Below are 24,435 nucleotides of genomic sequence, written 5' to 3'. Positions count from 1 at the left end.
CAAAGTGGTGACATGGGGCTTCCTGGGACAATTAGGACAATAACTATCTTTGAAACCAGTAAATAAAGGAAAACAGAAGTGTTTACTTTGTCTTAACTATACAAACCGTAGCACCAGGCAATCAAACACTGGATTAGAACACGTGTACCATTTTACAAGTAATTCAAGTAAGGAAGTAAAGCTGCAATGGCAGAAATAGAAGGTTGCCACTTTGCAAGCCTTCATGCGGTGATAGACCTGCGCACTGTATAGCTACAGTGCCTGAGCTACATAGGAGGAGCAAGCAGCTTTTCCCAATGGAGGAATATGAGCAGTGTTTTTCCTAGACACCAAACCTGAGTCTAGATAAGTATCTGAATCCAGCTGCCAATGCACAGGGAATAGCGGGGCTATGCACTCATTGAAACAGGTCTGTTCATTTTCCGGTGTTTCCTTCTCTCTGCCAGGAGAATAGCCTAGAGTCACTGTGATTCATTCTCACTCACATACGTGAGCCCCGGAAAAGGAAGAAACAACCTGTTGGAAGGAACGGAAGTCTCTGTATGGCTGCTTTGAGTGAGGAGGCCCGCTAACTGGGACTGCATCGTGTTTTGACTGCGTCTCCCCACAATGTTCATGTTCGAACCTCCATTCCCATATTAGTTACGTTCATGACTGTGACTAGAATGCCAGACAGGAACAACTGGCTGAAGGAAGGATTTATTGAAGCTCCAGGTTTCAGAGGACCCAGCCATGGTTATCTGCTCCCCATGTTTGGTCAGGACATCATGGAAGCATGAGTATAAGGCAGAGGAGAGCTCCAACTCTCTTTTCACTTCATCATCTACCAGAGGGGACAGGGACCATATTCCTCAAAGGACCTGCCCAATGTGGTCTGCCTCCACCAGCTCAGTCTTGCTTCCTAAGGTATCCACAATTTCCCAAAATAGCATCACCAGCTAGGGACTAACCGTTCAAATTGGGAACCTGTTGTGAGGGTTAGTGGTGGTTGACAACTTTATGTATTCAAACTATGACAACAATTCCTCGTGCAGAAGAAATGATATGTCCTGAGGATGGATCATTCCTGTCCTGAGAGAAGTGAGTTCATTTTCACCAAAATGGGTTTCTACAAAGCACAGTGGGGCTTCTTCAGCTCTCTCTCTCTCTCTCTCTCTCTCTCTCTCTCTCTCTCTCTCTCTCTCTCACTTTTTTGTCCTTTCACTAAGTTAGGGAGCAGTGATGAGGCTTCCCAAAAGCATAGACTCATACTCTGAGACCTCCAGCATCCAGAACCAATAGTCAAACATGTCTGGGTTCTCCCTAAATTACCTGTAGTTTTCTGTAATCGCCACAGAAAATAGACGGGCACAGGCTATGCACCTGTAACTTTTTTAAAAAAGATCTATTTATTATGTATACAGGGTTCTGTCTGCATGTATCCCTGCAGGCCAGAAGAGGGCATCAAATCTCATTTTACAGATGGTTGTGAGCCACCATGTGGTTGCTGGGAATTGAACTCTGGTCCTCTGAAAGATCAGACAGTGCTCTTAACCCCTGAGCCATCTCTCCAACTTCCCAGCTCCCTTTCTTTCTTTCTTCCTTCCTTTCTTTCTTTCTTTCTTTCTTTCTTTCTTCCTTCCTTCCTTCCTTCCTTCCTTCCTTCCTTTCTTTCTGTCTTTTTAATGGTGAATGCCATTTATTGAAGGAGGGGGGAGGTCTTGAATACAGGCTTACAGCACAATGGGAGAACTCCAGAGGGCAGAAGTTCGATACCTATGTTTTACAATCTTGCATCTAAGCTGTTGATGCCCAATATGCAGGATACACAGACAAGGAACTTCCTTAAGCATTCAGGAGGGTGGAACCCAGCAGGGAATTAGCATAGGGAGGATATCAAGGTCAAGGTCAGCAAGCAACCCAGCTCCCTTTCTTACACAGCCCAGGCCCACCTTCCCAGGGATGGTATTGCCCACAGTGGCCTGGGCCCGCCTATTTCTGATCATCGATCAAGAAAACGCCATGCAGGTATTCACAGGCGATACGATGGAGATGATTCCCCAGCTGAAATTCCTTCTTCCCAAATATATGTCAGCTTGATAAAAACGGTGATGCTTGTCACATAAATAAGCAAAAGGAGCAAATAGAAAGATAACTAAAGTTCTTTTTTTAAGAGATGTCCAGATATATCAAGAAACACCTTCAAACCATTTATCTTACAGATGATTTCATGTCAACCTTTACGAACACACATCTATGGGGTGTGCTTCAATCATTCTCTAAGGCGGTGCTTCTCAGCCTTCCTGATGCTGTGACCCTTTAAAACAGTTCCTCATGTTGTGGTGACCCCTAAGCATAAAATTACCTTGTTACTACTTCATAACTGTAATTTTGCTACTGTTATGAATCATAATGCAAATATCTGATATGCAGGATATCTGATGTGTGACCCCAAAGTGGTCACAACCCTCAAGTTGAGAACCACTGGTCTAAGGTGACCAGAGTCACCATCATCAGCTTTGGTGAGTAATTGCTCCGAAGTTTTCCACAAGAAAGGCAAAGGCTGTCATCCCAGTCTATGATTTTGGCTGTGTTCCCAGTGACATGTCACAATAGTAGCTGCCTTTGGAATATCTATTCTTTTGTTCACAGAAGAGCCTCTTTATTGGAGATTCTGAATAATTGCATATTACTCTTCCCTTTCCTTCACATAATATGAACATGGTTAATTTTCATTTTCTCTGTAGCAATTGCTTGGATACTTCAAGCCTGTGTCTGGTCTCTCTAAACTCTGTATCTGGTTTCCCATGGCATAAATCTGGAAATACACAAAAGCAGAGATAAGTAAGTGAGGTTAACAGGCATGTGTATTTCAGGCTTGTTTCCCAGTGTCTCCTCATGAACTCAGTCCTCTCTTCTTTGACACCAATGTACGCCTTTACGTGCTGTGACTTTTCTGGTGCCATTTATTCAACATGGAATGGTCTCTTCTCTGCTTCACAGACGTTTGGCCTCGTCCATGTTTCCCCATCAGCTCTGCATCCCTCTTCATCAGAGTGCTCTCCAAGTCATCCCGGACAGAACTGTGCAATCTTATTTCAGCCAGGAGAGAGCTGTCTGTAGCAGGAGTCTTAAGGAGTCTTATTAATAAGATCAAACTCAGAGCCAGGTATTGGGGTGAACGCTGGAAGATCAGAGAAGCAGAACAAGCCACAGCTTCCTCACCTCGCCAGTTCCTCAACTGGTCGTTTCCTCAGACTGCAAGCTTCTGAGTCCTCATATCCGAATGGATCTCAGCTGAACTGTGCTGCTCCAAAGCCTGAATGCTTAACCAGTCAAATGCCTCTAGTTTCTGGTCTTCACACCTTATATATCTTTCTCTTTCTGCTGTCACTCCCTGGGATTAAAGGCGTGTGTCTCCATGCTGGCTGTATCCTTGAACACACAGAGATCCACCTGCCTCTGCCTCCCAAGTGCTGGGATTAAAGGCGTGCACCAGCACCGCCCAGCTTCTGCTATGGCTTGCTCTGACCCATTTTCTAGCCACCATTTTTGGCTCTGTATCTAGTGAGTGTCTGTTCTCTGACCCCAGATAAATTTATTAGGGTGCACAATATTTGGGGGAACACAATACCACCACAGCTGTCTACCATTAATTGTTTAAAGAGAGTATGCGCTGTTGCTTATTTTTAATTCTAAAACTTCATAGCTTCACATTTACACATCCGAGTGTATTTTTTTTTCCCATCGGATTACACCTATGTGCTGGGGAGATTCCTGTCTGCAAGGTGAATTGGTCTTCCTAGAACAGTGAGGAACCCCAGCAAGTGGGCTGAAAGTAGCTTGTCAGGGTTTGGTTGCCTCACAGGTCCTGTCTGCTTGACTTTTCATCTACGGACACAAATCTCAGAAGCACAGTAAGGGACAACAGATGTTTGTGCCCATAACTCTGGCTGGTGGCGTTGGAGAGGAGGAAGCCTGCTGCAGAAGGCGTGCAGCCACAGCCGCGGGGCCAAGCTGACAGCCAGCTGCCCCGACCCAGCAGCAGCCTTTCTGCTTCCCACAGGCTACCATGTGGGGCTCAATTAGGTCAGTCTTTTTGTTCAAATTAATGTCCTCTGAACATGTGAGAAAAGTGTATTCGGTACGTTTGCCCTTGGTTCTAGGAGTGGGATGGATTTATTTATTTACAGATCTATATGGCTATCGCTGGTCCTATTGGATAACATTCACAAAGTAGCTGGTGTAGTTTTGTTATCTCTGTATAGTCTTATTATCTCCCAGCCCATAATTCCCTGGGGTGAGACAGCATCTGCTCCTCAAGAGCAATAGCTGCAGCCTTGTCCTTGTTTTTTTTTTTTTTTTTTTTCTGGGCTTTGGACTCCACGGAGATTAATTCGCCTTTATTCTCTTGGGGTCCCTCAGACTCCTGCACAGAAACTTAGATACAGACAATTGTAATGCTGTTTGCTATATGCTTGTGAAAGAAAGTTTTTTAAAAAGCATAGGCCTAAGAAGAGGTATTGAAAAGGGATATGAGAGACTGGGAATGTGGCTCACTGTAGTTTGCCTAATATCTATAATCCCTGAAAGAGAAAGTAAACAGGGAAAACATTACCAAGTGGGAGTTTAATCTCAGAGATTAGAGATCCCACATTACTAACAATGTTTTTCTCTCCCAAATAGTTACACTACTTACTGCTAACATGTTAGCACTGTGCTTTCTTTTCTTTTTTCTTTTTCTTTTTTTTTTTGGTTTTTTGAGACAGGGTTTCCCTGTGTAGCTTTGCGCCTTTCCTGGAACTCACTTGGTAGCCCAGGCTCACATAGATCCGCCTGGCTCTTTCTCCCGAGTGCTGGGATTAAAGGCATGTTAGCACTGTGGTTTCTTAGACCAAGACTGAGTTAGATTTCAAGCATTTAGATTTAGTAGTCAGTCCATAGCTCATTAACAGCGCGGAAAGTGCTGACGTAATGCTCCAGTGGTTTTCCAGTTGTCCCAAAGCTCGGGAGCAGGCATGCAATATGGGCCAATTAGTTTCTAAATCTCTTAATGCATGTCAGCACTGTAGTCCGTCAGTGTGGAGAAATGAACTTCCTGTTTTATGATAAAACTATTGGATGTCCCCCTAACTCCGGAGAGGATGGGGAACAGGAAGAACAAGTGAAGAGAGAAAAAATGAGGCTGTCAGAACACAGTACAAGTCCTGCTTTTAAAGGGGGGTTCGAACCTCATGTGGGATGAAAGGAGCCGTGAAAGCAAAGAAGCAGATATGAGCACCTGGCAGTAGAAATAGGTGCCCTATTTCATGTATGAGTATCTCTGTAAGCCAGACACATGCAATGCATGCAGAGGGCATTAGAGCCCCAGGAACTGGAGTCACAGACAGTTGTGAGCCCCCCCCACGCCCCCCCACACACACTGTGGGTGCTTGGACCCGAACCCAGGTCCTCTACAAGAGCAGCCTCTGCTCTTAACCGCTAAGCCATCGCTGCAGCCTAGCAGTGATACATACACAAACCAGGACCTAGGGCTTTGCTAGGGAGTTTGATGAGTAGCTAGGTTTGTTGTTGTTGTTGTTGTTGTGTTTGTTTTTTCTGTCGAGTTTCTACTTCCCAATCAAGAAATAAACAGGCCACCAGCCAATCTGAATGCTTCTGAGTGTTTACAACTCCACAGGCTGACAAAATGGAGCGCCGGGGATGCATGGTCAGGCGACACAGCCCTCGCTCGGCACTCAGAAGTCAAAGCCTTGAGCTCCACCCACACCACTGCAGTTCCTGGGAGAGAATTCAAAAAACTGCTTGTATTCTGTGAGGCTTGAAACCTTACAGTGGGCGCTTCCCTTGATCCGATACAGGTGATGAAATGGGTAAATCAGGCCTACTACCGACATCACATGCTATGCAGGGTTAGGGAAACCCAGAAGGAGCACCAAATCTACTCCTTAATAAGCTACCTTAGGTCTCAAACTGAGCTCCCGGGCCATCTCTGTTCTGTCCCGGGGCTGTTCAGCTGCGCTACCCGCCACGCCCCTCATGCTTAGCTAACTCCCGTGTTCAACACTGCACGTATTCCAGGCCCGCCATCACTGGACCCAGAGCCTTTCTTTGGTCTTGGTTCTCTGGGTCAGGTACTTGACTTCTTTCCTGACAGTAATTGTCACCTCCTTTCACTAAGAGCACCTCACCCCACCCCCAGGCTGGGCACTCTCTGAAGACTGAGACACACTTGAATCCTTGCCCTGTTGGAGGTAAGTCACTGGCGCTTGGGCGGATGCCAGCACATACATCATAATTTCCGCCCACAATGGATAAAGTTGTAACACACTCTACGGATCTATGTGGGTTTTATTGAACGCTATCAACTCAATACATTTTAGGACCGTTTTATTGAGAGATAACTCACCCATCATCACCTAAAATTCACTACTTAAAATGTACAATCCAGGGACTTATAACACAGAATCAGGTGTTCAGGGCCACTGGGGGGAAAATGCAGCGTGCTCATGCCTCTCTCAAGTAAAGCCTCTTCACTAGTAAGCATTCCTAATTCCGTGCCCACCCCGGCGACCTCTGATCTACTTCGATCGCTACAGAGTTTCAATTAACCGCTTGCTAGACAGTACCTCGTACGTCAGAACAATCTCCGTGCGACTAAGTCTAAAACAGAGCCACCAGCTCAATGACCTTGGTCGGGCAGGTTGTTGAAGTTGCTCTAGCTTCTTCACAGGATGAAGGAGATGAGGTGTGTGAGAGCAATTTCAAGTTTGTTTAAAAGGCAAGCCAACAAAACCGCCCAGCCCCCAGCCCTCTAGCTACGATTTCAATATTCCACCCCAGGGAGCCCGTCCCGCGGAGCCACGGCCCTCGCCCTGGAGAAGACGCTTCCTCTCTCGCCTTTCTTTGGAGCTGTCTATTTCTGGGTTGGCAAAGCAGAAGCTCCTGGTGCCCGCAGGAAGCCTCGCCCAGCTTGGGTCCCCACCCTCCAGCGCGCCCCTGGAGAGGGCCTGCCCCCGAGGGGCGGAGCCAGCCACTCTCGCGGCCAATGAACCGGCGGCTGGGCCGGCGCCGGGGGCGGGGCTGCACTTGACAGTGGCGGTCGCCGGGCAGCCCAGCGGGCGCAGCGGCGGAGCGCGGCGCGGCAGGGCAGCGGGGAGGGCGCAATTCGGCGGCCCCGGGTGGAGCAGCTGGCGGCGGCAGTGCGATGCTGCGGGTGTCCCCGGGCTCTGGCATCGCGGCCTCTTCCTAAGGTACCAGCTCTGCTCAACCCCCACTCCCCCCACCACCCCCTCGCCCCGGGAGACCCGCGCGCCGGGGCAGTGGCTTTGTGGAGCCGGTGGGTGGGGCTGGGCGGGGCCGCACCGTCGGGTCGCTTCCCTCCAAGGAAGAGGTGGGGGAGGAGGGCCGTCTCGCCAGCAGCTGACGGCATCCCCACGCTACGTGCTCCTCCTGCCTCGTTGTGTTTTCAAGGAGGATTTGTTCCCGGACAAAGTTAGGTGCGGAGAGTTTGATGGATCCCCTGGCCCCCGAGGCTCCGGGGGGACCCGTGGCACACTGCCCTGTACACCTACTCCAAACGCTGAGCGGGAGCGCAGCGGACCCGTGCGCTTTCCCACGCGAGCAGCCCTGCTCACTTGGAACGTTGCAAAAGGAAATTGCTCTGTGGGACTCTCCCCGGGGGAGGAGGCTTTCTGCAGTCGCATCTACAGTTCAACCTGGCGGCTTTTGCTTGGCCACAGCGCCCCAAGATAAACCGGGTTTAACCAGTGGCCTGTAAAATAGTCTTCATCAAGATCTATGCTTTAAAGGCTTCACGTTTTAAACCTATTTTACTTTCTAATCAAAGATCCCAGAGTCATTGAGCAAAATCGGCCAGCTAAGAGTGATACGTGTAACATTTTATTGCTCATTGGTTCGCATTGGCTTGTCTGTAATATTGGGACAGGTGCTGTGAAACAGGGGGGGGGGGGGAAAGTGATAAAGTTTTGATTCACTTCTCAGGGTGAGAAAGGAAAACAAAGAATGCAAAATACTTGTGTCCATTTGAACACAGCCAAACGTTTCAAATATCAAAGTAAGATGGATAGGATAGGCATTATTTACAAGACTTTCTGTGACGTAGAATAATGATGGCAGTTAGACTCGACTTAACCTGTGCTGATTAAGAGAGACGGAGCGGTCAAGAGCGCTGGCTGCTCTCACAGAGAACCTGGGTTTGGTTCCCAGCACCCACATAGCGCTCACAAACGTCTGTAACTCCAGTTCCAGGGGATCAGACGCCCTCTTCTGGCTTGCATGAGTACTGCATGACATGGTGCCTGTCCATGTAGACACTTAAAAATGACTTCGCCCGGACTGTAGGAACAGGCCTGTGATAAGATGCCTAGGCAGCACTAGTGACATTTAGCTGCTGCTTGGTTTTGCAATTAGTAGATTTTAACAAATGTGTCTAGTTCTATCTGATTATAATACTTTCCTGACCACACACAGATTTTCACATTTATACTCTTCTATCAATCACAACACTTTCAGACGTTACAATCTCCTTAGCCAGGGACACCTTATTTGGGTCCTTATGATTTACCCCTACACCCCAACACCTTATGTCTTCCAAAAGCTCATTTAAGCAGGTTTCCTTAGTTGTGTGTCAGGCACTCACTAGGTGTATTTTTTGTCCATTATCACTCTAATGTAGCATCATTACCTTTCCTGTATTGCCTTCCTACATAGCTCAGGCTGCTCTTGAACTCCCTGTGGTCTCCCTGCCTTCTCCTAGGGGTAGAATTACAGGCATCTGCCACCATATCCAGCTGACGTGATTTTATTTTAGATAATTTTTAAAAAGCACATAGCAAGTGAGTGATACGGGCAGGGCTTGAACCTGGGTCTGCTTGACTCCCTGCTACTGTGCTGTGGTGTCTCTCAGTTTGTGAGAGTAAGTTGCCTCATTATAATACAGTGGGGAACTGGAATGTGTGTCATCTCCTGGCCTGACACATCAGACTTCTTCACTTCATAGAATATTTTTTCTCTCTGAGCTGCTGTGTGCCCTGAGTATGGAAGGGCAACCTAGGTCTCCCCTCCTCACACACACCCCACTCCATCCTGTAGTTCTGATTTTGGGTGTCTAGATAGATATGTGAAGCCTTTACCTTTTCAAGCATCCCTCCCAGCTTGCTTGGTGCTTAAGGAGCAATCTCTACTCCGTCTGTCATCTGAGACTATTTTAGTCCTGCACATGGGAGCATACCTGGCTGATTGGCAGCCACACGTCCCCTGCAGTGTTCACAATGACTCACGTGTCCCACTGTCCCACCTGTCAGAGAATTCCTAACAGAGGCTGGTGTACTTAAAAGGAAAGACTGAAGTGAATTTTGGGGGAAAAATATTAATACAGGGACTCCCCAAATTCCCTAGTACTGACTAAAAATGTGGTGCTCTAGGGATGGGAGCAAGCCTTCTCTCCACAGAGGGGCATGCCTCATCAACGTGGTGGTCTATTGTCAACACTGCTGAAATGTGCCTGCCCTGCAGACACCGCTTTACCTGTTGTCTCGGCCATGAGTGTGGTAACATACCTCTTTCTAATTTGATATGTGCTTTTACACCCAGGCACTTGTGATTTGACTGAACAGCATTAACACCCATGTCACGGCTGTGGCCCGGTACGTTCTGAAGCTGTGCCTAAGAAAATGAAATCTCTGATTATTTACAGCCATGCTTATGGAATTTCTTTTCCCAAGAGTGTGTGTGTGTGTGTGTGTGTGTGTGTGCACATGTGCATGGTTTTCAACTATCTTTGGTTCAGAATGATTTCACAGCACTAAGTTTAAAAGGGTAACAAATGCTGTTTTGAGCCTGCTACCTGGGAGCACATCCCTCCTCTTCGACTGCCTTCACCCCAAGTAATTAGACTCTCGAAGTCTGTGTGTGTACTGTGCAGTGACTTCACCCCACCCTCTTCAGCAGCAGTAAGGTTTGAGTGTCTAACACAGCCCCCATATTCCTATCTCTTGCTTCTAACCTGGAGCCTCGACTATCAGGGAAAGCAGAACATGCTGTTCGACCATTGTCACACAGAATGGAAGACACACCAAAAACATGTTTGGACTAAGCATTGGAATGACTAGTGATCTGTGAGACTATGCGGAATTAGTGACATTTTTCAGTTTCCTAAAAGTATCCTGTGTAAAGATGTCATGAACTTATAAGCATCTCAAACCAACAGCCTTTCACTGGATCCCTTAAACTTCTCAGTAAACAACAATCCATCTTGCTTTATTTTTTTTATCTTGTTTCACCATCTCTAAAATATCATCAGCTGGGAGACTCAGTGTTATTTTTATGACATATGAGAAAGTGAAAATCTGCACAGTTTTATGGCATGCCGCTGCTGACACTGTGTGTCTGGAGCACAGCAGTTACCTGTGGTTTGGAGTCTCGTGCCATGATGTCCGAGTTGCCTTTCCCATTGCTGTGACAGGACAGTCTGGCCCATAGCACGTTGGGGAGGAAATGGTTCATTGGGTTTACAGGTTGTGTGTGCTGGTGTTGGGTGGTTTTTGTCAACTAGACACAGCTAGAGTCATCTGGAAAGAGGGAATGTCAATTGAGGAATCACTTCCGTCAGATTGACCCATGGGCACATTTGTGGGGCATTACTTGATGATGAGGGAGGGTCCAGCTCATTGTGTATGGTGCCATCCATACCCAGGCAGGTCCTGGGTGGTGTTAGAAAGCAGCTGTGGAGAACAAGCCACTGAGCAGCATTCTCCTGTGGCTCTCTGCGTTAGTTCCAGCCCTGAGCTCCTGATTTCCCTTGATGATGGAACCAAGCCCTATTCTCCCCAAATTGCTTTGGGTCATGATGTTTATGTCAGCAACAGAAACCAAACTAGGACACAGGTTATGGTTCGTCACTGGGGGGAGCCTAATGTGAGTCTGGAGGCAGGAATTGAAGCAGGGACAGCGTAAGAACGCTGCTCACTGGCTTGCTGCCTGTGTCTCCTGCTCAACCAGCTTTCTTACAAAACTCAGTACAACGAGCCGGGGGTTGGTACTTCCCACAGTGGATGGGCCCTCCTCTACCAATTAGCGATCAAGAAAATGCCCCCACAGACATACCCACGGGCCCATCTGTTGGAGGTTATTCCCGAATCGAGGTGTGGTTCCCTCTTCTCAGCTCTGCTTGGCCAGTGATGGACAGATGATGTATATGCATGAACCCAATAACAGACTGTAACAGGCTCCACCGATGTCTTTCTTCAGTCTGGTGGAACATTTATATCTTGCCGTTTGCAAAGCACTCTGAGAATGCCAATCAAAGAGAAACCTTTCCTTTAGTAATCTGCTGTTTATATCTCTTAGGCGCATACATAGTTACATCTTGCAGTGCCAAGTCATATATGATCCTTGTTATAACAACTTAAATGATTCATTGTTGCATTAGCTTTCCCTGGGGAAATGTGAATGACTATCTGCTCACCCCAGATAGGGCACCAGTGACAAACCACAGAAACATCCCACCCAAGTCTAGTTGGATGAACCTGAGTTTAATTGGGGTTACTTGCAAGAGTGTAACAACTCATAGGTGCCTACTTCACTGAGAAGACTATCGCCCACCCACTCACCCCCTCCCTCTCCCCCCTTCCGCCCCAGCAACTACCTGCTGATGGATCCTGGGGACAGTGGATCTCTTGCAGCCTAATGCCGCCTGCACCCTCCACAAGGGATTGTTAGTGGTTCCATGTTGTGCAGGTCTGCTGTGAGTAATCACAGTCGCTCTCATTTCAAGGTATCACTGTCATGGTGTGCCCAGAGGATGGAGTCCCAGGACACACGTCTGGGTAACAGTGTGGACAAAATGGAGAGCTGTGGCTGAGCTAACGGACATGTGTGCGCTGCCACTCTGGTCAAAGTATCATTGCCCTTACGAGACCATCAGTCTCAAAACATCGAGGTTTTCATGTACGCTTAAGTGTGGCTAAAACCTCAGTGACTTACGCTGATCTGCTCGTTGGGCGGTAGGCTCTGGGAAGGCAAAGCCTGTCTGTGTCTTGTCCTGTCCTAGATGTAAGCACTCGGGACAGTGATGCACAGTGATCATGGAGAGAATGAGTGAGCTTGGACACCTCATGGAAGGCGTGGAAACACTACCAGCTGTCTTCAAATTCTGATGTCTCTAGAAATGCCAAACCCAGGCCGGCAGTAAATCCTGCATCGGATCTACGGAGTCCCTGTTCAAAGTATTTGACGGCGTTACAAAACTAGATCACGGAAGATTAAATTTTAGTGCTTTTATTATTTTCCATGGGAGGGATGTATGTTCTCTATGTGGGCCCTTTTGTATGATCTGAACTCACTGCTTACTTGAACTCTACGCATAGTCTAGTTTGGTGTGTTTTCATTTTGTGCAGCCAATGTATTGTGTAATGAATAGAGAAATCCTGTCTCTTTTCTCCAGTTGGGCCACCGACATAGGAGTCAGTGCTGCGGCCTTCCCTGAGCTGAGAACACGTGCCCACCTTGTGTTTTCATGCCAGAAAGGGCTATGTATGTAGTTTGACGTGTTTCAGAGAAAAAGGAGGAACAAGGAAGGTAGGAAGGAAATGGAGGGAGGGATAGAGAGGAAGGAAGGAGAAGAAGGAAGGCCAGTCTTGGGGCACAGTGTAGACCATCATCTGTTGGTGGCCCAGCCTCCTCCCTGCTGCCTGCTCAAGCAGAAAGCACTTCTAGACCAGTTATGGAAAGATGGGCAATGACGTCAACATTCCAGCTTAGAAGCAGCCCCGGGACCTGCAGTGAATGTGCATTGCTCAGAGAACCCCAGTCCACATCCGTCACAGCTGGGTCTGCAAAGATACACCTGCTTCCTTCCCAGTGACAGCGGGGCCTGGACACATACTGCACTCCTGGGTTTCTAAGATACATGCAGGTGCCCGCTGAGGGGTGGATAATTGGAGTGGGCGGAAGGTCACCACAGAGTGACCTCAGTTACGGGTGGCACCGTTAAATTGTAGTGCGGTGAAGAGAGACCAGGGCTGGGCCTTGTATCTAACAGGAAATAATTTTAATTGAATCTTTTTAGTTGTCTGCCAATGAAACTGAAGCATTACCACCTTTGTTAACTACTGTTAATACAAGGCAAACTAATGGCAGTTACAAAGAGAATGTAAAACTTGCTTACTGAATGTCAAGAGTGCAATGACAGAAAACTAACTCCACAGTGTGAGGGATGTCCCGATGTCTCAGATCTGTTTTAATCTGGTGTAATAAGAAACACAGAAGTGACTGTCATTGAGCGAGATGTTTGTGTGACTCCCATTCTCTTAGAAGCTGAGCTTGACACAGTTACCAGGGTTTCCACACACAGAAACACCAGGCCAGGCAGCAGAGGGAGAGAGGGGTAGTGTGGGCAGGAACAGGAGAGGCAAGGTGGGAGGATGGGAGCCCTGAATCGATTCAGCAGGCCGTCTGGAGAGGGACTGTGCCTGGGGGCTCAGTACCTGGGGTTATAGTGGCCCACAATATAAGTGCTACTGAAGGAGGTGGGTTAGGCTCTGATTAGTTATCAAGGCCCTGAGATGTCGGAATATCAGGATACAGAAACTAAAACTGGTAGTTAACACATGGGGGTTTTAATTTGAATGGTTAACTAGTGAATTAGTCCCATAGATACATAGAATGCTCTCTATGAGAAGCAGAAACACCTACCTTGGGGTCTGATGGATGTACTCACTCAGTAAACATTGATTACATCTGAGTCATCATGCTAGATGGTCCAGCCATGCTACTCTTGGTCCTTAATGGCCATGGCTGTCAGGTGTGCAGTGTTTATCCTGGAAAAGCTAGAAAGCGTGTATTTGTATAATAAAGATCCCCATGTTGTAAACCAGCAGAATGAAAAGGAGGCATGACATGTAAATCCATGACAAACTATTGAAGCATGAACTCACAGCTGTTGTGCTTGCCTATACAAGACGCGTAGAACATCAAGATACTAAAAATTCCAGCATGGAGATATTTGCAGCTGATTGGTTCTGAGGGACAGAGAGTCATTTGGGGGGAGGGGCGGTTGTAGTCACTGGTTGGTGACTCTGTACTCAGCTGTACTCCGCTGGATGATTCCACCCCCATGTGCATGTAAGTCCGTGTGCATGTACGTTTCTTAAGCATTTTCCACTAGAATGTCTTGTCAGCCAAGAAACTTTTCCTTGACCCTGGGTATAGAGGTGTCTTCATTAATCTTCTATTGCTGTGAAGAAACACCATGACCAAGGCAACTCTTACAAAAGAAACATTTAATTGGGGTCTTACTCACAGTGTCAGAGGTTTAGTCCCTTACCATCATGGCACTGGAGCTGAGTGCCACATCCTGATGCACAGGCTAAGAGAGAGAGAGAGAGAGAGAGAATAAGTTTAGCAGAGCTTTTGAAACCTCAGAGTCTACTCCCAATAGCACGCTTCCTCCCGCAAGGCCACACCGACTTGAACAAGGCCACACCTCCTAATCCTTCCCAAACAGTGCTACTCCTTGGTGACTAAGCATTCAAAGATCTGACCCTCTGGTGGCCATTCTTATTTAAACCATTCTTATTTACTAATAATAAGTTTATTTTAAAACAATTTTTGATGCACACATAATTTTACTATTTATTAAAGAGAGAGTACAGCAAACTTGCATACTAATAAGGTGGATCTGCAATCTTGCTTTGATGTAAAGAATTAAATTGTGACTGAATATTAGGTACTACGGAGCACTGTGCATCCTCAGTGTCTTTCAGAGTTGGTCGATATTTTGACTGATCACCAATGCTGACAGTACTGCTTCTCATAAATACATAGTGTAAAATGGTAGAAGTGTGTTAGGACCATAATTAGAAATGGTTGGAAATTCTGTTTTAATCTTAGGCCAAAATTCTTTAGTGATTTTCTCTTTCTTTTCTTTTTTTCTTTCTTTTTTTTTTTAATGAAGCTCATCTCTTTCTTTTCTTTTCTTTTTTTCTTTTCTTTTTTTTTAAATGAAGCTCAGGACAGCAACACCAGCAGCAATTTTAAAAATCAGTCATTCTAAGAGTACAGTCCAAAGGTACACTAACGGGATAGGGGCACGGTGGGGGATGATGGTAGGAAACTATTAGAAAGTCTTTGTTTCCCATAATTAAACCATTTTATTTCTATAAAAACAAAAGGCCTCACATGTTCAGTAAGAACACCACAATTGACAATGTGCTGCAGTCTCAACTGGAGTGGAGATGTTTCGGGCTTTGTCCCTTGGCGGGTGGTGATAGCATGTGCCATGCAGAGCATGTTGTATGTTCACTAACAACATCACAGTGAAGTCGCATGATACAATGCAGGCCAATGCTGTTGGAAACACCTCAGACTTGCACAGGTTTGCCTTTGGATTCACTTTCACTTGCTGTACATTCAGCAGCCTTTTTACTGTGCCTGACTTTTGTGACTCACAGTTTAAGAAACTAGGCCCCGAGCAGTGATACAGCTATTGATATTTATCAGTGTTTACATCGGGTACTGTAAATCTTCTCTAGATGTATGTACGGCAAAATGCATGTAAGTCTATGCAAGTCTATACCATTGTATTGAAGAGGCTTAAGCATCCATGAATTTTGGTATCCCTGAGGGTCCAGTTCCCCGTGGATACAGAGGGTGATGATTTTGGGTGTTCGGGGAAGAAAAGGGTCTGTGACTCACACAGATCTGGCCTAGCTGTCCCCTTGTACGCAGCACAAGAGACAATCAATGTCTGTGGAAGGCTGTGTGGTTGGCATCACCTAAGGGCTTTGCATTTCCTGTTTAGATCATTTAATCCCCCTGTGTGATGTGACCTGTTACTGTCGCTGTCTTATAGATCAGGGAACTGAAGAACAAGCAGGTTCCCAAAGTCACCCTGACAGCCAGTGCAGGAGTCGGGGAAAGAGCCCAGCATAACCTAAGAACTGTCACTTCGGTGCTAGGCATACTGCGCTGGGCTTCCTTGTCTGGTCCGTGGGTTCCTGGTTTCTTCCTGGCAGGTTGGTTCTACATCTGTACAGTCATCTCCATCAGGTATCCAATGCACTGGCGTGTCCACTGCTCCAACTGATTTGGGAATCACTCTTGTGGAATGGTCTAGTGAGTGTTGAAGATGTTTTCTCTCACGGCTTCAGCCCAGCCCTGTCTACTGTCAAGGCAAGTTGCCTCTCCCTCTCTCTCTCCCTCTCTCTCTCTCTCTCTCACCCTTCAGCAACACACACACACACACACACACACACACACACACACACACACACACACACACCTCCCTTGCCTACCTCTTCAAATCCAGCTTAGAGCTCTTTTCCCCAGAAATCCGCCCTTCTTACACGAACAATTGGATGAGCGTGGGAGACAGAAGGAAAACAAGGCGCTTTTAAGTGAAGGGGAGCAGAACCTCTTCATTCCCTGCAGGAGGCTGCGCCCCCTCATGCAGCGGTAGAATTAAATCCCCTGAAAGTAGATCAAGAGGAACACTTCCATTCAAGACTCATATGCCAAGACTATGAGCTGACATCTTTATTTGCCAGCCTTTGAATTCTAAATTTGTTTTCTTCTTCAGTAGCAAGAAGACCAAATGCGGCCTCCAGTGTCTATTGAAGAGATAACTAAACAGTGTCTTTAATAAACAGAGTCCACAGCTCCAAGTACCCAGCAGATCTTAAACATTCTTGCGGATATCCTGGAGCCGGTGAAGTCATCACTGTGCCCCCTGGCCTTTCCTTAAAGAAATCTTAAGGCGCTTGGGAATTTTTAGAAATCAATTTTTACATTGCTCTTTAATTCTCAGAAGTCCCCAATCAGTAAGTGACTGATAATATGATTTCAAATTTTTTTAAATAAAATTTAAGGCATTTTTAGGTATATGTGTGATGTGCATACATGTATATATGTTCATATATGCCTGTATGGGTGCCTGGGGGTGAGTGTGTGTGCCAAGTGAATGTAGAGACCCAAGGGTGGAGTCAGGAGCATTCCTCAGTTGCTTTCGACCTTATTTATTCATTGAGAAAGGATCTCTCGGTTGAGCCCAGAGCTTGCTGATATGGGTAATCTAGCTTCCTGGCTTGCTCTGTCTTGTTGCATCTCTGCACTCCACAGACTAGAACTACAGACTAGCCACCACAGCCACCCAATTTTAACATGTGTTCAAGGGATCCAAACTCTGGCCTTCATTTTTGCCTAACAAGTGCTTTTTATACATAGGGCTGTCTCTTCAGCTGTCAGTGCTAAAACATTTCTAGAATGTTTTCTTATGTAAGGAATGTATGCTCAGTGAAGGAACATTTGAAGATCCAGGTAACTAAATAGAAGAAAATAAAAACCATCCATGTCTGTGTGAGTTCGAGGCCAGCCTGGTCTACAAAGTAAGTTCCAGGACAGGATCCAAAAGCTATACAGAGAAACTCTGTCTTGAAAGAAACAAAACAAAACAAAACATCCATAAACCTAAGTTCTACACATAATTGATATTTGAGATTTTATTTCTTCCCACACAATTTTTCCAAATTTTGATGTAATATTTACAAAAATAGACCCATTCAATATGTTATTTCATGAGCTGCTATTTTTTCCTCAGCAAAATTTATCCCAGATATCTTTCCACAATAGCAAATTATTACATAGATTATTTTAGGCAGACTGTCATCAGGCTGTTCTTCTTGTGTTTGAGACACTCTAATGGCCACTTCTTGGGGCTGCAGAGATGGCCCAGTGGATAAATGTGCTTAGTGATCTTCCAGACAGTCTGGGTTCATTTCCCAGCACCCACAGGGTGGTTCACAGTCCTGGAACAAAGAGGCACTGTCTCCTCTTCTGCGCTCTCTGGGCTCCTGTACCTGTGTACATACATACACTCGGCTTACCCACATACATACACATAAACTAAAATAATAATGAGAAGTATAAAAAATAAGTAATTATAAAAATGGTCACTTCTCAGTAACAAGGTAGGCCTGCATCTATCTCAACACCGAATGTTTCGTGTACCTCATGGAGTTTTCTAGTAGCACAAGCTTGGCTTCTGCCTAAGTGAGGCCTCTGCACTGGGCTCTCACCTCTCCCCACATCATAAGTCTCCCACTGTTTGTATGGACTACACGGAGTCCAGAGTTCCTGGTCGCTCTGACAGGAAGTACAAATGGGCTTTTCCTGCTCAGTGTCTAATGATGGATGGATGTCGTGAGATGCATAGCCCCACCCACTGCCTCTTAAAACCTAGCCCATCTGCCATGTGCCATTAAGAAGGTCAGCACCCTGCCCCCATCTTATAATGAACATTTCTACAGCTGGCTCTTGAAGAGTGCTTCTCCTGAGAACAAAGTTACCGAAGGAAATTGAAGCCCCCAGATGGTACCCAAACTGCATGGCCATTTCAATCCCCCCATCAGTCTTGGGAGCTGCTCACAAATGGACAAGTTCCAGCATCTCCTCTATTGACTTTCCCCAGATCCAGAGTCTAATAAGCAACTAGGTAGCCAAACTTGGGTTGCCAAAGAGATGTTCAGAAGCAGCCTGTCCTCTGTGCCAGCTCAGCGTGATACTAGTGAGACTTATTCCAGCTTGGTTCTTCTAGCTAGATAGCAGCCCGTGAACAAATATAAACACTGCTTTTGATACCCAGTTTCTCCAAAAGCAGATCACAGCTCTTCAACCATGTTCTAACTGATTGGTATGCTTTTGTTTTTAGGTGGGTGGGACTTTGTTGTTGTTGTTTTTGGTTTTTGGTTTGTTTGTTTTTCAAGGTAGGGTTTCTTGGTCTAACAGCCCTGGCTGTCCTGGAATTTGCTTTGTAGACCAGGCTGGCCTCGAACTCACAGAGATCCACCCATCTTCCTCCTGAGTGCTAGGACTAAAGGTGTGTGCCACCGCCCAGCTTAGCTGAGTCTGTCTCCACCTTGCCCCAAACTCCTGCAAGATATAAATGTAATATGTGCATGTGTATACATCATCAATATAATGCACAAGTGTACACATTTTAAATGAATGAGAGCCATCCTTCTCTAGCCACAAATAGAGGTAGACTCACTAGCCACGGAATTCACTCCCCATCCAGCACCCCTTTCTCCTGAGCAGCATGAGTACCATTTCAACCCTCTCTCTGTCCTTCCCCTCTCCCCGCTAAGTGAAGCCCAGACCACCAGTTCTACTCTGCCAGCCTCTTGGCTCTGAAACTTCCTGTTCTGCATTTTTCCCTCCCAGCGAGGACATGTATGCATCTGAAAGAGCAAAGTTTACTGTATTTCCTGTGGCCATCACAAGTTTCCCTGAGACTGCATAACTAACGTAAAAGATCTTTCTCATCAAGGATGACGTTAGTACGGCAAGGTACTCTATGACTAATTGGGTGGAAGCCATAAGGAAGGGTCACTGCCCTCTTACATCATGGATGCTGATCAGGGCCATTATGGTTTAGGTACCACAGAGCACTTGTCTCCTAACATGACTTCCCCATCTTGGCTTTCTAAGAGCCTGATTCCTCCGCAGAAGTGGTTATGGGCCCAGGGGAGTGCAGGAGCCCTATTTAAATAAGCCATCAATAACCATAAAAGCTTGTGGTGTTGATGCTCACCACCACTTACCGGCTAGTGCAAATTGGGTGAGCAGCTGCCTCGTGTTTTGGTTTCTCCGGAGTGCTTGTTAAACCGTCAGGGTATTTATCAGAAATGCCAGTGACACACAAACGTGTTGTACTGTGCTTTTCCTTGAACTTTTAACTAACTGAAATGAGAACTTCATCATTTGTTATATTATGTCCTTCGGTCCACACAGTAATACTAGTTGTGTTGAGGAGGAATTGTATGTGTGTTCCATCCCTACTTAGCAGAAGACAGTCAGGGCTGGCGCGGCCTTCTGAGCTCCCAGCTGGGGCTGTGCAATGAAAATGGTAGATCAGGAGGCAGCCAGAACAGGAGCCCTACCTACAGCCCACACCTTCTCACACCATCTCAGCGCCTCAGCCCCACAGTCCAGAGTGACAGCCAGTGACAGCTGGACCCCTCCCTGACCAGTGTCTGGATTAGCGTCTCAAAGTACTCCAAAACGTGAGAAGCACAACCCTACCCCTTCCTCCTCTTCAGCCTCTTTTTTGGACTCTGATCAAATTTTACCCAATTCTGGAAGAAGTTTGAGTGGCCACCTGTCCCTGAGTCCCACAGTGGGAAAGGGACAGAAGGAAGGTGTAAACGCAAATCCTTTAGCTTCCTAGTGGAGAGTGAATCCAAGAAATCATGGATTTGAGGAAGACTTATGCTGTCTGTTCCTGACATGGGCTTAAGGTTGGAGAAAGATACTAAGTTGCTTATGAGTGGCCAAATCCACCTTGGTGAACAGCTCCTTATAGCCGTGGCTCAAGAGGATACATACCCCAACTGTGTGAGCTACAACTCTGGATAGTTAGTCCGGGTACACTTCTGTGTTCCAAAACCCAAAAGCACACCTTACAGGTGCAAAAATTTAGACTCTTGTGTTCTCTTGGATCCTGAGTGAGATCCACATTCATTTCATTTTTTTTCAGGCCATGGGTTCCATATGAGTATTGTCATTGAGTGATTGAATGACAAATAAATACAACAAAACCACCATTTTAAAAAAGAATGAGTCCCAGAACTGGAGAGACGACTCAACAGTCAACAGACTTCCTACTCTTCACAGGATATAAGTTGCGTTCCCAGAACCCACATGGCAGCTCACAACTGCCCATAACTCTAACTCCAGAGGGATCTAATGCCCTCTTCTGGCCTCCAAGGCCACCTGCACACACACATGACACACACTCACACAGACATACACACACATACATCCATATAAGAATAGAATAATGGATCTTTTTAAGTAGCTTGTCTAAAATAGTGCATATCAAATCAAATAGTGCCCATTTCCCATCCAGTTAGGTCATGAGAGCCTGAGTGCTGTTCTCGAGTGGACCACACACCACTGAGTCGATACTGTGTTCCAGGAAAGGGGAATAAAAGCAAGCAGTGTTCAACTTGGAGATTATTTTATTCATGTTAAAGTCAATGCTATAGAGAAGGCTCTATCCCAAGAGGGGGATCCTTGGTAATTTAGTTTCCCATTGATGTTCATTGACTGAATTCTGCTGAGCTTCTGAATTCTTGGATACACTCATGAGTCTTTTTTGTGGGGGGGGGGCTGGGAGGACTTTTCTATACAGGGTTTCTCTGTGTAACAGTCCTGGTTGTCCTGGAACTTGCTTTGTAGACCAGGCTGGCCTCCAACTCACTGAGATCCACCTGCCTCTGCCTCTCAAGTGCTGGGATTAAAGACGTGTGCCATCACCGTCTGGCCTACTCATAAGTCTTATATGTAAACTTGAGTGAAGTTTCTGGACTTTTGCAAATGTATTTGCTTGTCTGAGGCTCTGCAAAGGGAGCTCTATTCTACTTGAATACACATTGTCCTGGTTTGATTCTTTTGCTGTGAGAAGATGCTGGCCAAAAGAAAATTAGGGGTAGGGCTGACATCTTAGTCAGGGTTTCTATTGATTGCTGTGAATAGACACTATAACCATGACAACTCTTATAAAGAAAAACATTAAATTGTGGGTGGTTTACAGTTTCAGAGGTTGAGTCCATTATCATCATGGCGGAACATGGTACTGTGCAGGCAGACATGGTGCTAGAGAAGGAGCTGAGAATTCTACATCTTGATTCACAGGCAGCAGAGACTGTGTGTCACACTGGGTATAGCTTGAGCAATATATGACCCGAAAGCTTGCCTACACAGTGACACACTTTCTCCCACGAGGCCACACCTACTCTAACAAGGCCATACCTACTAACAACGCCTCTCCCTATGAGCCAAGCATTCATACACGCGCTCAAATCTATGGGGGCCATTCCTGCTCAAACTTCCACAGGTGGGAAAGGTTTATTTTAGCTTATAAATTATAGTCCATCACCTGGAGAAACCAAGGCAGGAACTGAAGCAGAGGCCATGGAGCAGGTAATCGAGAATGTTGAAGCATTCACATCATTACTCAGATAATCATACGATTTTCATGCACAGAGAGAGTTTTGAACATATATAGTCACGTGTATGTCAGATATAAAGTACTGGCCATGAATTAAACTACTTGAGGCTTGGTGCATGTATGAACCCCTGAGGAAATCATCTTTCCTGATACATGCTAACAATGGAATGAGTCACTTTTATCTCTTTTCAAATGATTAATTCTTTGATGGGACAAGAACAGTCTGTCCATGTTTGATTGCACCTCTTACAGTGTTTCTTCCGCCTCTTGCTTTTTCAGTATTATGAGCAGACACATTTTAGCATGTGAGGAACTAAACATCTGTGTCTTGCTCAGTCAAAATTTCAGTGCGGGTGTGCAGCCTTGGCTTTGGTAGTGTGAGGACTGGCTGTTTTGTTAAAGCATTTGAACCGTGTGACAGGGTGTGCTTGTGACAGCATGAATGTTTGCCCCACTTTCCAGTTCTCCAGCAGAGGTGCTCAGTTTTCCTTTGTCTTCCTTTCTCACCCTGCCGGTCACCTGGAGACAGGACAGGCCTTTGACAAAACTGCTTGCTCAGCAGATTTAAAGCAGGTGATTTAGGTAAACCTGGGTCGTTCCGGACTAGGGAGACGTAGTTGCTTTTTTTTTTTAGAACTTAAAAGTGTTCTCAGGATCATTACAAGCCAGTCTTTTCCATTTTAGGTTTGTTTACGGTACCCAGTTCTGCGGTCCTATTGAGCTCCGTCTATTTCGACCCGTAGGAACATATGTGATCATCATGCCAAATGTCTTCTCCGCCTCCCTCACCTATCAGTGAAGCTGCCCTGGGATTTACAGCATAAAATCTCTTCCCAGGCCAGCCAGTGATGGCGTTCACCTTTAATCCCAACGCTCAGGAGGCAGAGGCAGGGGAATCTCTGAGTTCAAGGCCAGCCTGGTCTACAGTACCAGGACAGCCAGGGCTGTCTCGAAGAACAACAAAAGCAAAAGCAAAACAAAAAGATCCCTTACCAGTAAGACTCAAGTTGGAGAGCGGTGAGGGAAGGCTGTCTCTCTGCTTCCTGGCCACCAGCGCAAGCGTTTGTTTGGAGGCAGAATTCAGTGCAGCAGATCAGTCAGTGCAGGCATGGCAGACACATTTAGATTAGTTCCTGGGCACCCACTCTGGAGTTCTCTGTCAGTTCCATTTCTGTTGTTGTGAGGAAACACCACAACCAAAAGCAACATCCCAGGCTCACTGGGCCAGGGGTGCATGGCTCACCGTGAACTGGGTCTTCCCACACCTGTCAGTCATCAAGAAAATGCACCCACAGACTTGCCTGCATGCCGATCCGATAGAAGCATTTCCTTCACTGAGGTTTCCTCCACCCGGATGACTCCAGCTTTGTCCCAGTGACAAAAAAAAAAACAAAAACAAAAAAACACCAACTAAGCGTGGGGTGAGGAGGCCGGCAATGGGGGCAGAGGAACTTTACTGCCCACTAGCAGAACCTGAACAGACAATTTCTGTGCTCAGTCACTAATCCCACCCCCAGCTCCTGACCAAAACCTGGCACGTGTGGGTGGTTTTGTTTGGTCATTTACAAAATAGAGGTTACTATGCCTGCTTCATAGGCTTTTTGTAAAGGGCAAAGAGAGTGTGTGAACAGTGCTCTGTGTAGGCAAGCCATTTAGATGCCATGAAAAGTCGAGGCCAAAGTAAGAGTTGTGTGCATCCCTGGGTACCACTCCTGAGAGTCAGGAAAATGTGTCCACTTAGACAATGCCACTGTGTCTGCCCTGTTCAGCCCATATCATCACGTGTAATTAACTATAATGTTTTAGTGAGGCCTGCAGGGAGGGCAGTGTCAGAGAATGATGTTCGGGTGCTCATGTGTGTAAGTGACGTCTTAATGAGTCTGGCAATTACCCCAGGAAGATTCTCTAATCAGCGAGGCTATGCTGACTTATCAGCACCGGGCCACGTATTGTGTTTCTGCATTTCTAATGGTGACTACCTGGAAACCCAAATCGTTAAGGCTAAAGGCGTCGTGTTTTGTATCTTGATAGGGAACAAAAGACCAATGATATTTCCCTTCAGAAAATGATCCAACTCAACTTCACGCAGGAAACAATTTCTTCTCACTCCTTTTACATTTCAACCTCAAACAGCTCCACTGTGGCTCTATAATTAGAAACATAATATTTGAATCCAGAAGCTAGGGAAAATGTCAGGCTCCCTTTCTGCTCCCCCACATGCGCTATACTTATTTGGTTTGTTATCTTCTTGCTCAATGAGGAAAATTTATTAAGTTAGAAAAAAAACTGAATAACTCACAGAATTTATCACTTGGGAACACATTAGACTTTTATCTGAGTTAATCATGTTTGGGGAAAGAAAACACAGAAAAATTTTTCCTGTGGTATTTCCATAATGACATTTTAGTCCACAGAAGTGTGTTGTA

At 46.1% G+C, this 24,435-nt stretch overlaps 1 protein-coding gene across 1 annotated transcript in view; it reads left to right on the top strand.

Annotated features, from left to right (window-relative positions):
* Positions 1 to 7,109: 7,109 nt before the first annotated feature.
* The window catches only part of Fry (FRY microtubule binding protein), a 392,261-nt gene continuing 374,935 nt past the window's right edge, over positions 7,110 to 24,435 (top strand). Inside the window, exon 1 of the mRNA XM_036171967.1 lies at positions 7,110 to 7,232. The gene's annotated coding sequence lies outside the window, so the exon portion shown is untranslated. The remainder of the gene's footprint in view (positions 7,233 to 24,435) is intronic.

The sequence above is a fragment of the Onychomys torridus genome, chromosome 22 (assembly GCF_903995425.1).
Source record: "Onychomys torridus chromosome 22, mOncTor1.1, whole genome shotgun sequence".
NCBI lineage: Eukaryota > Metazoa > Chordata > Mammalia > Rodentia > Cricetidae > Onychomys > Onychomys torridus.
This window is presented reverse-complemented; position numbering and strand designations above follow the sequence as displayed.